Here is a 13,666-nt window from a genome sequence, read left to right on the forward strand (position 1 = left end):
GGGGCCATAGAGTAGCAAAGAGGTACATCAGTGGGTGCCACAGAGTAGCGAAGAGGTACATCAGTGGGTGCCATAGAGTAGCGAAGAGGTACATCAGTGGGTGCCATAGAGTAGCAAAGAGGTACATCAGTGGGTGCCATAGAGTAGCGAAGAGGTACATCAGTGGGGGCCATAGAGTAGTGTTGAGATACATCAGCAGATGCCATTGAGTAGCTTTGAAGTACATCAGTGGATGCCACAGAGTAGCAAAGAGGTACATCAGTGGGGGCCATAGAGTAGCGAAGAGGTACATCAGTGGGGGCCATAGAGTAGCAAAGAGGTACATCAGTGGGTGCCACAGAGTAGCGAAGAGGTACATCAGTGGGTGCCATAGAGTAGCGAAGAGGTACATCAGTGGGGGCCATAGAGTAGCAAAGAGGTACATCAGTGGGGGCCATAGAGTAGCAAAGAGGTACATCAGTGGGTGCCACAGAGTAGCGAAGAGGTACATCAGTGGGTGCCATAGAGTAGCGAAGAGGTACATCAGTGGGTGCCATAGAGTAGCAAAGAGGTACATCAGTGGGTGCCATAGAGTAGCGAAGAGGTACATCAGTGGGGGCCATAGAGTAGTGTTGAGATACATCAGCAGATGCCATTGAGTAGCTTTGAAGTACATCAGTGGATGCCACAGAGTAGCAAAGAGGTACATCAGTGGGGGCCATAGAGTAGCGAAGAGGTACATCAGTGGGGGCCATAGAGTAGCAAAGAGGTACATCAGTGGGTGCCACAGAGTAGCGAAGAGGTACATCAGTGGGTGCCATAGAGTAGCGAAGAGGTACATCAGTGGGTGCCATAGAGTAGCGAAGAGGTACATCAGTGGGTGCCATAGAGTAGTGTTGAGATACATCAGCAGATGCCATTGAGTAGCTTTGAAGTACATCAGTGGATGCCACAGAGTAGCGAAGAGGTACATCAGTGGGGGCCATAGAGTAGCGAAGAGGTACATCAGTGGGGGCCATAGAGTAGCAAAGAGGTACATCAGTGGGTGCCACAGAGTAGCGAAGAGGTACATCAGTGGGTGCCATAGTGTAGCGAAGAGGTACATCAGTGGGGGCCATAGAGTAGCAAAGAGGTACATCAGTGGGGGCCATAGAGTAGCAAAGAGGTACATCAGTGGGTGCCACAGAGTAGCGAAGAGGTACATCAGTGGGTGCCATAGAGTAGCGAAGAGGTACATCAGTGGGTGCCATAGAGTAGCAAAGAGGTACATCAGTGGGTGCCATAGAGTAGCGAAGAGGTACATCAGTGGGGGCCATAGAGTAGTGTTGAGATACATCAGCAGATGCCATTGAGTAGCTTTGAAGTACATCAGTGGATGCCACAGAGTAGCAAAGAGGTACATCAGTGGGGGCCATAGAGTAGCGAAGAGGTACATCAGTGGGGGCCATAGAGTAGCAAAGAGGTACATCAGTGGGTGCCACAGAGTAGCGAAGAGGTACATCAGTGGGGGCCATAGAGTAGCGAAGAGGTACATCAGTAGGTGCCATAGAGTAGCGAAGAGGTACATCAGTGGGTGCCATAGAGTAGCAAAGAGGTACATCAGTGGGGGCCATAGAGTAGCGAAGAGGTACATCAGTGGGGGCCATAGAGTAGCAAAGAGGTACATCAGTGGGTGCCATAGAGTAGCGAAGAGGTACATCAGTGGGTGCCATAGAGTAGCGAAGAGGTACATCAGTGGGTGCCATAGAGTAGCGAAGAGGTACATCAGTGGGTGCCATAGAGTAGTGTTGAGGTACATCAGTGGATGCCACAGAGTAGCTTTGAGGTACATCAGTGGATGCCACAGAGTAGCAAAGAGGTACATCAGTGGGGGCCATAGAGTAGCGAAGAGGTACATCAGTGGGGGCCATAGAGTAGCAAAGAGGTACATCAGTGGGTGCCATAGAGTAGCGAAGAGGTACATCAGTGGGTGCCATAGAGTAGCGAAGAGGTACATCAGTGGGGGCCATAGAGTAGCGAAGAGGTACATCAGTGGGTGCCACAGAGTAGCGGAGAGGTACATCAGCAGATGCCACAGAGTAGCGAAGAGGTACATCAGTGGGTGCCACAGAGTAGCTTTGAGGTACATCAGTGGGGGCCATAGAGTAGCAAAGAGGTACATCAGTGGGTGCCATAGAGTAGCAAAGAGGTACATCAGTGGGTGCCATAGAGTAGCAAAGAGGTACATCAGTGGGGGCCATAGAGTAGCGAAGAGGTACATCAGTGGGGGCCATTGAGTAGCTTTGAGGTACATCAGCAAAGTGGACCAAGGGTTCCAGTACCGGCACAGCGAGGGATAAAGGTGTCAGGTGTGATTCTAGGCAAATCACTTAATCTCCCTGTGCCTACCATAAATGAATGTGTCCTTAACTGGTGGTCATGAAAGCAGAGGTGTTGATGATCAAGTGCCAGTGCTGAGCACTAGAAACCTGGAAACCACCAGCTCAAATTAAGCACTGGTAGAGGGCTGATCTCAGTGCTGTGTGCTGTACTCCAGGGTGGCGCTGCAGAGGAGGGGCTCTGTGTGCGTCTCTGTGCTACAATTGCAATGAGGTGTCGAGGCCAGTATTGAGGTGCATTGCAAGAGCCGTGTGTGTATACTAGCTTTGGGATAGTAGAGGATTTTGCAGGTCAGGGTAAAGGGGCATTACTTGGTGGAACAGATGGTAGAAATGAGAGCTCCACCAAATTCACACAGACAGCCGACCCAAGGGCCTGGCTTGGCTATAAGAGCCAGTGCATGAACCGGCCCTGGAAATGTTTGACAAGTAAATAATGCACTAAACATCATGTAAAAATATGTTAAAGTCTCTTCCAGATTTAAATAACTGTATTTACTTAGCTCGCGGAGGCGTTTCACCTTAGTAAATCAGATTGTATCACTGCATTAAGAAGCATTAATGAAAAATGATAGATTCTGACCTATGGAAGCAGGGGACTAGGGCAGGACTGAGGAGCACTAGCACTGGTTTCTAGTGATGCAGAATTGTACCATAGGGCCCGGTTGTGGATCCCAGTATGAGAACAGCAGGTGTGGTTGTGGTGCACCCACACACCTTGCAATCTCCATTCTCCTGGCAACTCCTGTTACTAGGAGAATGGGGAATCACTTTAGAGACCCAAAGAAAGCCTCAGTCCCCTCATGATATTTGATTTGAAGATTACAGGACATTTAAATAACACTGTACTTGATGCTCCCTTTATGAAGTTGAATGCCTTTGTCCTTCCTCCCTCTTTGCCTTGAAGTGCTTTGTGCATTCCTGTATTCTTGATCCTATACTCCCTGTATTCTTAGTTTATGTCATTCATCATGTCAGTAATCTCTCTCTAGATTGATCCCAGTCTGTCCTTATTCTTCAGGAAGTGGGAGTGCCGGTAGTGGCAGCCCATTCCCTAAATATGACCTTCAAAACTAGAAGATCTCATGCTGCTCTCCGGCAACTCTTATTGAGGCAACACGTGAGCATGAGTAAAAAAAAGTTGCCCAAAATCACATACTGTGAAATTTGGACAAATTATGCGATTTTTCCACAGCACAAAATTTGAAAATTCTTTGAAGTTTCTTAGTGTTGTTAAAATTTTGCTAAAGCCTGCTTCCAATCCAATCAATTTGTTTCCATGAACACTTTTCCCCGATTGTGGATCATAAATCAACACATCCACAGTTGGTTGGACGGGAGGACATAATTCATAGACACCAACACCATTCCCTGCAGCCCAAAACTAGGAAAAATTCTCCAGGTGCAGCCTCTTAAGGAACTTGAGAATCAAGACAGAAGAAATTAACTGTGACAAAGTAAAGAGTTTCTTGTTTGGAGCAACAGGCAAGCCAGCCCGACCAGTGTCCATATCATCGGACAACCCTACCACAGTGTTTGTCCAGCCTGTACTTGCTCCATACAATTCTCTGCAGGTATGACCTGTCTTGATAATGGTTGTCTGGATTGAGTATCACTACTTCCAGTACCTATTGTGAATGCTGCATGGATACTTCCATTGTGTAATGGATTTGTGGCTGTACAGATGTGAGTTGTGTACTAACTCAGTGAATGTAATTCACAGTTACCACACAGGGACGGTGTGGTTTTACATGATGGCAAAACGGTCTTAGTGAAGTGTTTTTCACTGCTCACACTTTGGTGTGAGGCTGTGGAGGAGTAAACACAGCTCAACATTAAGTAAAGCAGTCACCTTGCTTTCAACAGTTGTGCACATTCAGTTGTTTGGCACGTGTTTGGACTCTGGGATGAGAAGCTGCACAGAAGGATGAAGCATTGTTGTTTGGCTTTACATTGTGGCAGTTGGACTCTCTACAAGCATTGTGTTTTTGGCTTGTGCACAGTATCGTGATGTCTCATACTCTGTTATGAGTGAGTGCACACGACATTGGAGAGGATGTACTTTGGTATACACTGGATCAACTTGTTTGTGGCAGCGTCAGTGTGAACTTTGTGTTCAATCAAAATAAAGGTTGAACACCTTTTGACTTCCTTGACGGTGTCATCTGAAACATCAGACTGCGCGCATTTTTCAATCTCACCTACACATGAAGAGCATGACAGAGAAACAAGTTGTGGAGACTGAAGAGAGTGCAAGCAAAATGGGTATCTTGCTCCCACAACCTGCACATGAAGTGCCTGTCAGAGAGGCAGTTGCGGTTATGGTGGAGAATGTGAGCAAAATGGCTAAAACGGTGGTTATTAGTGAGACTTTTTTCTCTTTTTGTCTATGATTCTTTAACCTTCGTTGAGACTTGTTCATTCTACCAATCAATAGCAGTTTGATCCTAGGCTCGAGCTCCGTTCAAATTTAAAACTAATTGAGCTCAACATAACGCGCGTACTCTTACCTGCAGTCTATGTCACCATGGATCCTTAGTGACGTTTCTGTAGTGTAGCGCTCTAGTCCTCGCACGCTACGTGGCTACGTAGCGCGCGAGGACAGCGCGAAAATGTACTGCGCATGCGCGAGACACGATATCGACCGTGCGGTCGTGCTTTGCCCGGCGCTCTCGTTATGTGGCAAATAAAGTAAATTACAAGGACCACACCCTTACCGTTTCTCTGTGCCTCATTAAGGAAACCCTAAAACATTACAGTGGCAACGAGATATGGAATATTTCTGATCAGGAGGAATAAAAACGGAACACCGGACCCACCACCCAGAAAGCACAGACCGGCCCAGCAGCCACCACTGAGGCCACTAGAGGGAGACCACCACTGTGGCGCATACACACATAGAGAGCGCGGCAGAGGCAGCAAGGAAGAAAAGCCGACCACCAGGTGAGAAACCAGCATAGGGGAGAAAGCAGGAGAAGGACGGCGCAGACCCCAATCCACTGGGAACCTGGCGGAAGCGGCGGCACGCAGTGATGGGGGAGCAGAAGAGACACGACAGGAGCAGGCGCAGCTAGGTAACTCGGACGCGCCAGGCAGCCCAAGAGGCCCAGGGGCGGCACCAGAAAGACGCGCAGAGATGACTGCACAAGGATCGTCGCTGACGGCGCCAATCCCATTCCTGCCGAGGCCGGGAGAACCCCAAATGAAGTGGGAGGATTGGCGAGAGTATTTCAAGAACTATATTGCAGCGCTTGAAGATGAAAATGGAGAAGCTTTCCCCAGCGCGAGGAAGAAAAGGATTCTCCTGCACAATTTAGGCCCGGAGGGCATAAGAGTTTTTCAGAACCTGGTACCTACACCCCGACAAGCTGCTGATGATGACGTATTTATACATGCCATTGAGGACCTCGACAACCACTACCGCCCAGCAGTGAGTTTCCATAGATCGATACAAATTCCAACAAAGGAAACAAGAGGCTGGAGAAACCATAGATGATTACGTAGCAGCATTGAGAAAATTGGCGGTGACATGCAAGTATGGAGCATTGCATGATGAGTTCATTAAAGATCAAATTGTCATGCATACCACCAACAAGAGTGTACAAGACAAATTGTGGGCAAATAGCGAGGCGCCACTAAAAGAAGTAATCGCTATGGTAAAAAAGGCAGAATTGACAAAAAGATGCGCAGATGCAGCGAAAAGGGAGACGCTCCCGAAAACCATGGAAAACAAAGTGGATGATGCCGAACCACAGGGAAGGAGCAAACTCATACCCCCGGAAAGTAAAGGACCCACTAAATGGAAAGGGAAACAAGGGCAACCATGGAAGCAGAATAGGGACAACAATGGGGCATGCTACAGGTGTGGAAGTCTAGCACATGCAGCCCAGGACAAACGTTGCCCTGCGTTTCGAGCGAAGTGTATGTTCTGCGGCATAATGGGACACTATGAAAAGGTCTGTCGACGAAAAACGAAGAGACCCATGGTGAAGTACGTTACTCAAGATCAACTAAAGGAAGAAGAAGAACAAGAAGAAGACGTTGAGGTACTATGCATAGAGGACCAAGTACTGGGAATTGATGGGAAGCGATCCCGCAAACCACAATGCGACATGGAGATAGGAGGAGTGAAGATCAAGAAAGTAATAGACTCGGGATCCCCATACACCATCATCCAAAGAGCAGTGTGGAAGGAACAATTCGAGCCCAGTTTGGGAGCAAGACTAGAACCACCAGATATACGACCAGTGTCGTACACAGGCGAACCGATTCCTATGGTGGGATACAGGAAGTTGACCTTCGAATTTAGAGAAAGAAAGGCAGAGTGCAAGCTATACATAGCGGAGAAGGGCCCCTCCGTCCTGGGATGGATGGATCAAGGTGATCTAGGGATTAAGCTAGACCCAGGAGGGGACACAAGTGCTCATTACAGCGCCAGGGAGCTGGCCGGGACTGGAAGAGATGAAGAGCAAATTCCCGAAAGTGTTTGGAGGGAAGGTTGGAAAACTGGAGAAATTCACACACAAGATAGTACTCAAGGAAAACTCCTGCCCAGTATCTCACAAAGTCCGCAACGTACCTCTAGCCGTAAAAGAAGCAGTGCGAATGGAGCTTCATAGACTGGAAAAAGATGGAATAATAGAGCCTATAGACAGCACAGAATGGCTCGCCCCCTTGGTAGTGGCGATGAAACCTAACAGCAAAGTCCGCTTGTGTGTGGATCTTAGAGAACTGAACAAATGTCTCAGCGTAGAAATATTTCCATTACTTCGTATCGAAGAAATGCTAGCTAAGACCAAGCGGGTAAAGTGGTTCTTCACCATTGACCTTACGTCGGCCTATCACCAGATAGATCTACATCCAACAAGCCGGAAACTGACATCCTTCATAACACCCTTTGGATGTTACCAATTCCGCAGAATGCCGTTCGGTCTCGCCTCAGCAGCGGCGGTGTTCCAGAAATTAATGCATCACCTATTCCAAGACATCGAGGGCATTCAGTACTTCCAAGACGACATACTGGTGATGGGAACAGATAGAAAAAACCATGACGAGAGGCTGGACAAGGTACTCCGGGTGCTTGAGGACAACAGCCTAACCGCGGAATGGGAGAAGTGCCGACTGGGAATGACATCAGTCACTTACCTAGGTCATGAAATTGGAGGACAAGGCATCACCCCCAAATGATCAAATGTGGAGGCGATATGCAAGGCAATGGCCCCTACTAACAAAGAAGAGGTGCGGTCCTTCCTAGGGATGGCAGAGTATTACAGCAAGTTGCTGCAGCACTTTACCACCAAAACACACCACCTAAGACAACTAACGAGGGACAATACGGTATACAAATGGACTGAAGAAACACAAAAAGAATTTGAAGCCCTGAAGAAAGACATAGCCAAGCGATGCCACTGCAAGGATATGATCCACTCAGTCGGTCAAAACTGACGACAGATGCCAGCGAAAAAGGCCTAGGGGCAGTCCTCAAGCAGGAGAGGAGAGACGGAATGGCGGAGACCCTCAGCTTCGCGTCAAGAACGCTATCACCCACTGAACAGAAATACAGCGTGATTGAGAAGGAGATGTTAGCGGTAGTGTGGGCCATGGGGAAGTTTCGCCAATTTCTATGGGGCACAAGGTTCCTACTCAAAACGGATCACAAGCCATTAGTCAAAGTGCTCACCTCGAGTGGGCATGCCAGTGCTACGCCACGCATCGTGAAAATGACACTCAAACTATTGGAGTACAGGTACGATGTGGAGTACATACCGGGGACAAGAAACAAGGTAGCAGATTACCTTAGTAGAGCAGCAGCCATGGAAGAGGCCCCGAACACCGCGACAGAAGAAGAAGAAATGGTAGCGGTAATGGAAGATCCAGAAAGAGTGATAAGTAAGCGAGACTGGACCCTAGCGTATGAAGAAGACATGGAAATCCGTGAAGTCAAAGAGAACATAATACATGGATGGCCAGAAAAGAAACGGCTAGGGGCGGCGCTCAGGAAATACTATGAAGTCTGGGAGGAACTATCGGTGGGGGACAAAGGAATATTCCTATACATAGGGGACAAAGTAATTCCCCCGGCAGCGTTAGTTTCTCGATTAGTCGCATTACTACACAAAGGACATTTGGGAATTGTAAAAACCAAGGCGAGAGCCAAGCACATGTATTGGTGGCCAGGAATGGACGCTCAGGTGGAAAGGCAAGTGAGAGAGTGTGATCAGTGCCACAAGAGCGGACAAAACACTGACTCCCCTACGACCGGCGTTGGGAAAATTCACACTACCTAGTGGTCCGTGGGAAGATGTGGTGGTGGACATCCTGGGGCCAGTGCTGGACACCCATGGAACGCCCCAATACCTATGCGTTCTTGTTGACAAATATTCGAAGTGGCCGGAGATACACATACAAGAGGAAATTGATGCAGAGACAGTGATTAAGTTTCTTACCACAGTGTTCCTAAGAGAAGGTATTCCGAGAACCATCTTGAGTGACAATGGACCCCAATTCACGTCTGAAAAATGGCACAGTACGCCGAGCGAAATGGAATCAAATTACTACACACAGCAGTGTATCATCCGTCAAGCAATGGACAGGTGGAACGATTCAACAGAGTCCTTATGGGGTCTATTCAAGCAGCCATCATGATGGGAAAAGATTGGGAGAAGGAGATACAGAACATGATTTGGGCATACCGCATCACGCCCACGGGCACTGGGTATAGCCCATTCCAAATCTTAAGAGGAAGACACCCATTCACCAAGGACAATGTGATGTGGAGAGAGAAGACGATCACCAGTAAATGGTCCCCGGCGGTGGTGCAACAAAATCTAGAGAAGGCCCAGAGGGTGTACACGGAGTACTACAACCAGAGGAGAAAAGTGAAGGAAACAACACTAGAAAGAGGGGAATGGGTGAGAGTCAAATAGGCTATACGAAAAAAGAAATGAGACAGCAAGTACAGTCCACCATTACAGGTGAAGGAAGTGTACGTGAGGGCTGCATTACTCAGTGATGGGAATGTGTGGTCCCAAGATCGCATGGCCAAATGTAACAAGATCTTAAAGTGGCCCGAGGAAGAGAATGAAAAGACACAACAAGAAATCAATCTCAGAGCTAACGAAGGAAGTAGCCCCAAGGAAGGAAGAGACATGAAGATGGAAGAGAACTGTAAGGAGCAGGAAGATCAGGGGGCGACGGAGACGGAGGAATTACCGAGAGAGGAGAGCGGTACCCCGGGGAGAGGAGAACGAAGTACTCCCTGGGATAAGGTGGGGAGCCCAGCTGAGGACAGTGACCCTGAGATTTCCTCCACCCCGGTAAGGTGCACCAGAGCAGGCAGAGTGGTGGTAAGACCTAGCCACCTCAGAGACTTTGATCTAGCGGGAAGCTGAGCACCCTAGAGACTGTAGGACTGCATGTTCATTGGGGCCGTGTTAAAGAAGGGAGATATGTAGTGTAGCGTTCTAGTCCTCGCACGCTACGTGGCTACGTAGCGCGCGAGGACAGCGCGAAAATGTACTGAGCATGCGCGAGTCGCGATATCGACCGTGTGGTCGTGCTTTGCCTGGCGCTCTCGTGTATGTGGCAAATAAAGTAAATTACAAGGACCACACCCTTACCGTTTCTCTGTGCCTCATTAAGGAAACCCTAAAACATTACAGTTTCTCCGTGCCTCCTGTGATCTGCTGCGTCTGGACGTTGTATGCACTGACGTGCCTTTAGCCATCTGGCGTGTCGTCAGAAAACGTGCCGCCATCTTGTGTTTGGGGGCTGCAGTTCATCTCTCATTGAAGTATTCCAGTCACTTAACATAATCAGCTTATTGTACTTTGCCAACCACGTTTTTTTTTTCAATTCTTTTTCTGCGATAAAGTTTTAATTAGGCAAGATGTTGGATGGAGGCAACGCGGTGTTCATTTGTCAAGAGTGATATGAGGAATTGTCAACGAGGCATTCTTTTTGGTGGGTTGCTTCATTTCACCCTTGATGGAGAATGTTTATTTATCAGACTATCTTTTGGGGGCATATTGCTGCAGCGCTTGGAGCTGTAATGACACATTTCTGCTCTTTTGAATAGTCTCTATCAGACTATCTTTTGGTGACATATGGCGAGGAATTTTTAAGCCTTAGCGAAATGTGCAACATCTTTACAATGTGATTTTGGGCATGTCTTTACATTCTACATGTAGAAGATTGATATGGGATAACTGGGTAACAAGTCACTGTTATCTCATTACGTGTCATAGTCACAACTCGTGCTTTATTCCTTAATGGAGGGATGGGTTTGGGGCTACTAAAATAGTCCCATCACGGTTGTATCCCTTATGTCAGGGATGGGGTTGGGTTTGAGTCCCAGTTAGTGACCTCTACTTGAGGTTTGAGCCATGGGTTAGTTCCTATACTTAATCGCTATTTAGTATAATCCTTACACGGTTAGGATATGGGTTTAGACCCCATTTACATGTTGCGCGCAGTACTAAGGTACAACCCTACTTAGGGTGGGTGTTATGGCTGCTAACCCCTCACACAGTTTCATGGGTTGCTGTCCCATATCCTCTTAGTTCCCTTGCAGTTGTGATTGTTGTCGCGGGGTGTTTTACCCTTTGCGTCACTCCACATATCTTCTTTGGGATTGGTTGTGGGGTGTGTTATCCTATGTTAAAAAGTATTACTATTTCTACTTGAATTTCTACAAGTTTATACTTCATAATGTTAACATTTTTCATGGAGGAGGATGGGGGATATTGATGCTCATATTTTTGATGCCTTATTCTGCCCATCTTCTCTTGATTTGTATTGTTCACTCTCTCGTTATGTTTTGCTTTAAGTTGTTTCTCTGAGTTCCAAACATTATCGCTTTATTGTGCATAGTTCTCTCTTTTAGTATTGTTTGTTTTTTATTTAAAGGAAAGGGATGATATTATATCCTAAGTATTACATTTACATATAATCAGCCTAGTTCCTCTTAGCTGCTCAGCCAGAGTGGGAGATGGTAACGGAATGTTGGTGTGACTGAGATGTGTGGAATGCCTGGGTGCCTGTGTGGAGGAGTGGTGACAGTTGGAGATGGCCTGAGCAGCTAGGCAGGCGGCTCCTGGTGGGGCTGGTACATGGCTATTACCTGACTAGAGCTGGCTGGACAGAGATTGATACTACCCTGACATGGAACCAATAAAGAAGACTTGAAATATACTACATGGCTACCAGTGTCTCCATGTGCAGGGTACAACAAATTAATCTACAGAGATGGATACAATAATCTAGATTTCAGCCTAAAAATGTGACACCAGACTCCACTTGTCTTTCATATAAAGCCAAAATATTTCTGGTGGGACCTACAGAACTGGACTCAGTAGTCTGAATGTGGTCTTTTGATTGCAACTCATCCTTGAGATATGGCCATTAAGAATAGTTACCATGGACCTTCTGGGCCCTAGACAGCCGCCCTTTGGCTTAGACTGAACCTTTTGTCATAGTGACATGTGGCTGACCGTGGCTGCATCAGTAAACGTCCAGTGAATCATGCAACAAGGAGCACTGTGCAGAAAGCAATGGTGGCATGGTATGAGTTCAGTGGTTCTCCAAAGCGATGGTGCACGTTGGTGGCACGATTGATAGGAGCGCTCCTCATGCACAGCAAGGAGTATCCACAACATTATTTTAAACATCTTAATCTTGAAGAAACTCTCTCCTCTGCTTCACGTACTCAATTTTTAATACTTCATTTGCAGCTCAACCGTCAAAGCCTTCAGTCTTCCCACTGGTGTCCTGCTGCGGAGCCAAGAGTGGCACCAATGTGGCCATTGGCTGCTTGGTGACTGGATATCTTCCTGAACCAGTGACAGTGTTGTGGAACCACAATGGAGCCATCACTTCTGGAGTCAAGACGTTTCCGTCCGTTCTACATCAAGGCGCTTCCCACTATAGCTTGAGCAGCATCCTCAGTGTGTCGTCAGCTGACTGGGAAACAAAGAACTACAAGTGCCTTGTGAAGCACGAGCCCACAAACACCAATGAAGACAAAGCTGTGTCATCAGCAGGTAAGATTTTATGGACTTACAACATGACGGGCATGCCAAATTCCTGTATAAGTTCAGTGAAGATCAAAGGTGAAAAATGTGGTGGGTGGTTTGTCATGTGTAAGAGAGACACTGTGTGAAAAGTAAAAAAGATGAACAGAAGAGGATGATACATGTCAGAAGCTCGGAGAGACTAAGCAGGCAGAGGGGTAAGAAGAGGGATGGGGAGGCAAATGCAAAGTAAACACCAATAGAGTGATTATAGAAGAGCTTCATACATTCTTTATCAATTGGCTTCCTAATTGCCATAAAGATGGAGCATATTCAGACCCATGATACATGAGAATCGATGTCATTATTTGGAAGTGTGCTGACTTACCATTAGAGCAACACTCATCTTTCTGGGTGTGGTAGAAGCATATCAAAGACTAAACATTGAATGACATAATTATTATATCCTAAATATAATTTATTTAAAAAAAACACCCTATTGGAGTTAATAGCATAATATCTACACCAAATGGGAAGACATTTTTGCAAACAATATTTTGGACACAATTTGTAAGTGAGACAATATTTTTGCCAAACGATATTCTGGCCTTTAACCTCTGCAGCAATAGCTACTTTTTGCCCAAACATAACTAAGCGAGGCGTGTAGAGTGCAGGAGGTAAAGGCTCTGGGATGAGGCTGGTTGGCCATAGAGCAACGCAGTCACGATTGTGCAAAGTACGCCTCCAAAAAACAACCAGTTTGTGAGTTGTACTTTTTCCACTCTACGTTTTCTATGTTGACAGAGCACTAACGGATATTTGCACTGGTGTCTCTTAAAAAGCTTTGTGGTGTGTAACTCCTGTACTGTTTCACAGCCCTACTATGGTGTTCCTCGATACACCCAGATATGTTTGTGCACAGAAAACTTTGAATAAGTTCTCTTTCATCATTTGGAGCCAATCCCATTCTTTTATCGAAGAACCTATTGCCTTTCCCAAAAATAATTTTATACTCTAAGCCAGGTCCACATAATAATACCTTATATGATTACAGGTTTTTTTTTTTTGTTTTTCCTTTACTCACCGGGTGCTGCTGCGGGGGCACACTTGACTCTTGACTCTCTTTGAGTTTCCAGCTGCCGGGCTTAGCTCCGCACTTTGTCTCCTGATCTCCCTCCTGCCGGGCTTGGCTCCGCATTTGCTACTCTGCCTCAGCCCATGTGTATACCTGCTGAGTGACCGGCCGGGCTTGGCTCCGCCGGTCCCTCGGAAACTACAGCCCCCAGGATTCATTGGGAC

General features: G+C 47.0%; 1 gene segment (V, D, J or C); it reads left to right on the plus strand.

The window, feature by feature from the left end:
- Positions 1–13,666, plus strand: part of LOC146869204 (immunoglobulin heavy constant mu-like) — a 484,927-nt gene that overhangs the window by 420,115 nt on the left and 51,146 nt on the right. The window contains exon 2 of the C gene segment in view: positions 12,089–12,397.

The sequence above is a fragment of the Triturus cristatus genome, chromosome 1_1 (genome assembly GCF_964204655.1).
Source record: "Triturus cristatus chromosome 1_1, aTriCri1.1, whole genome shotgun sequence".
Taxonomy (NCBI): Eukaryota; Metazoa; Chordata; class Amphibia; order Caudata; family Salamandridae; genus Triturus; species Triturus cristatus.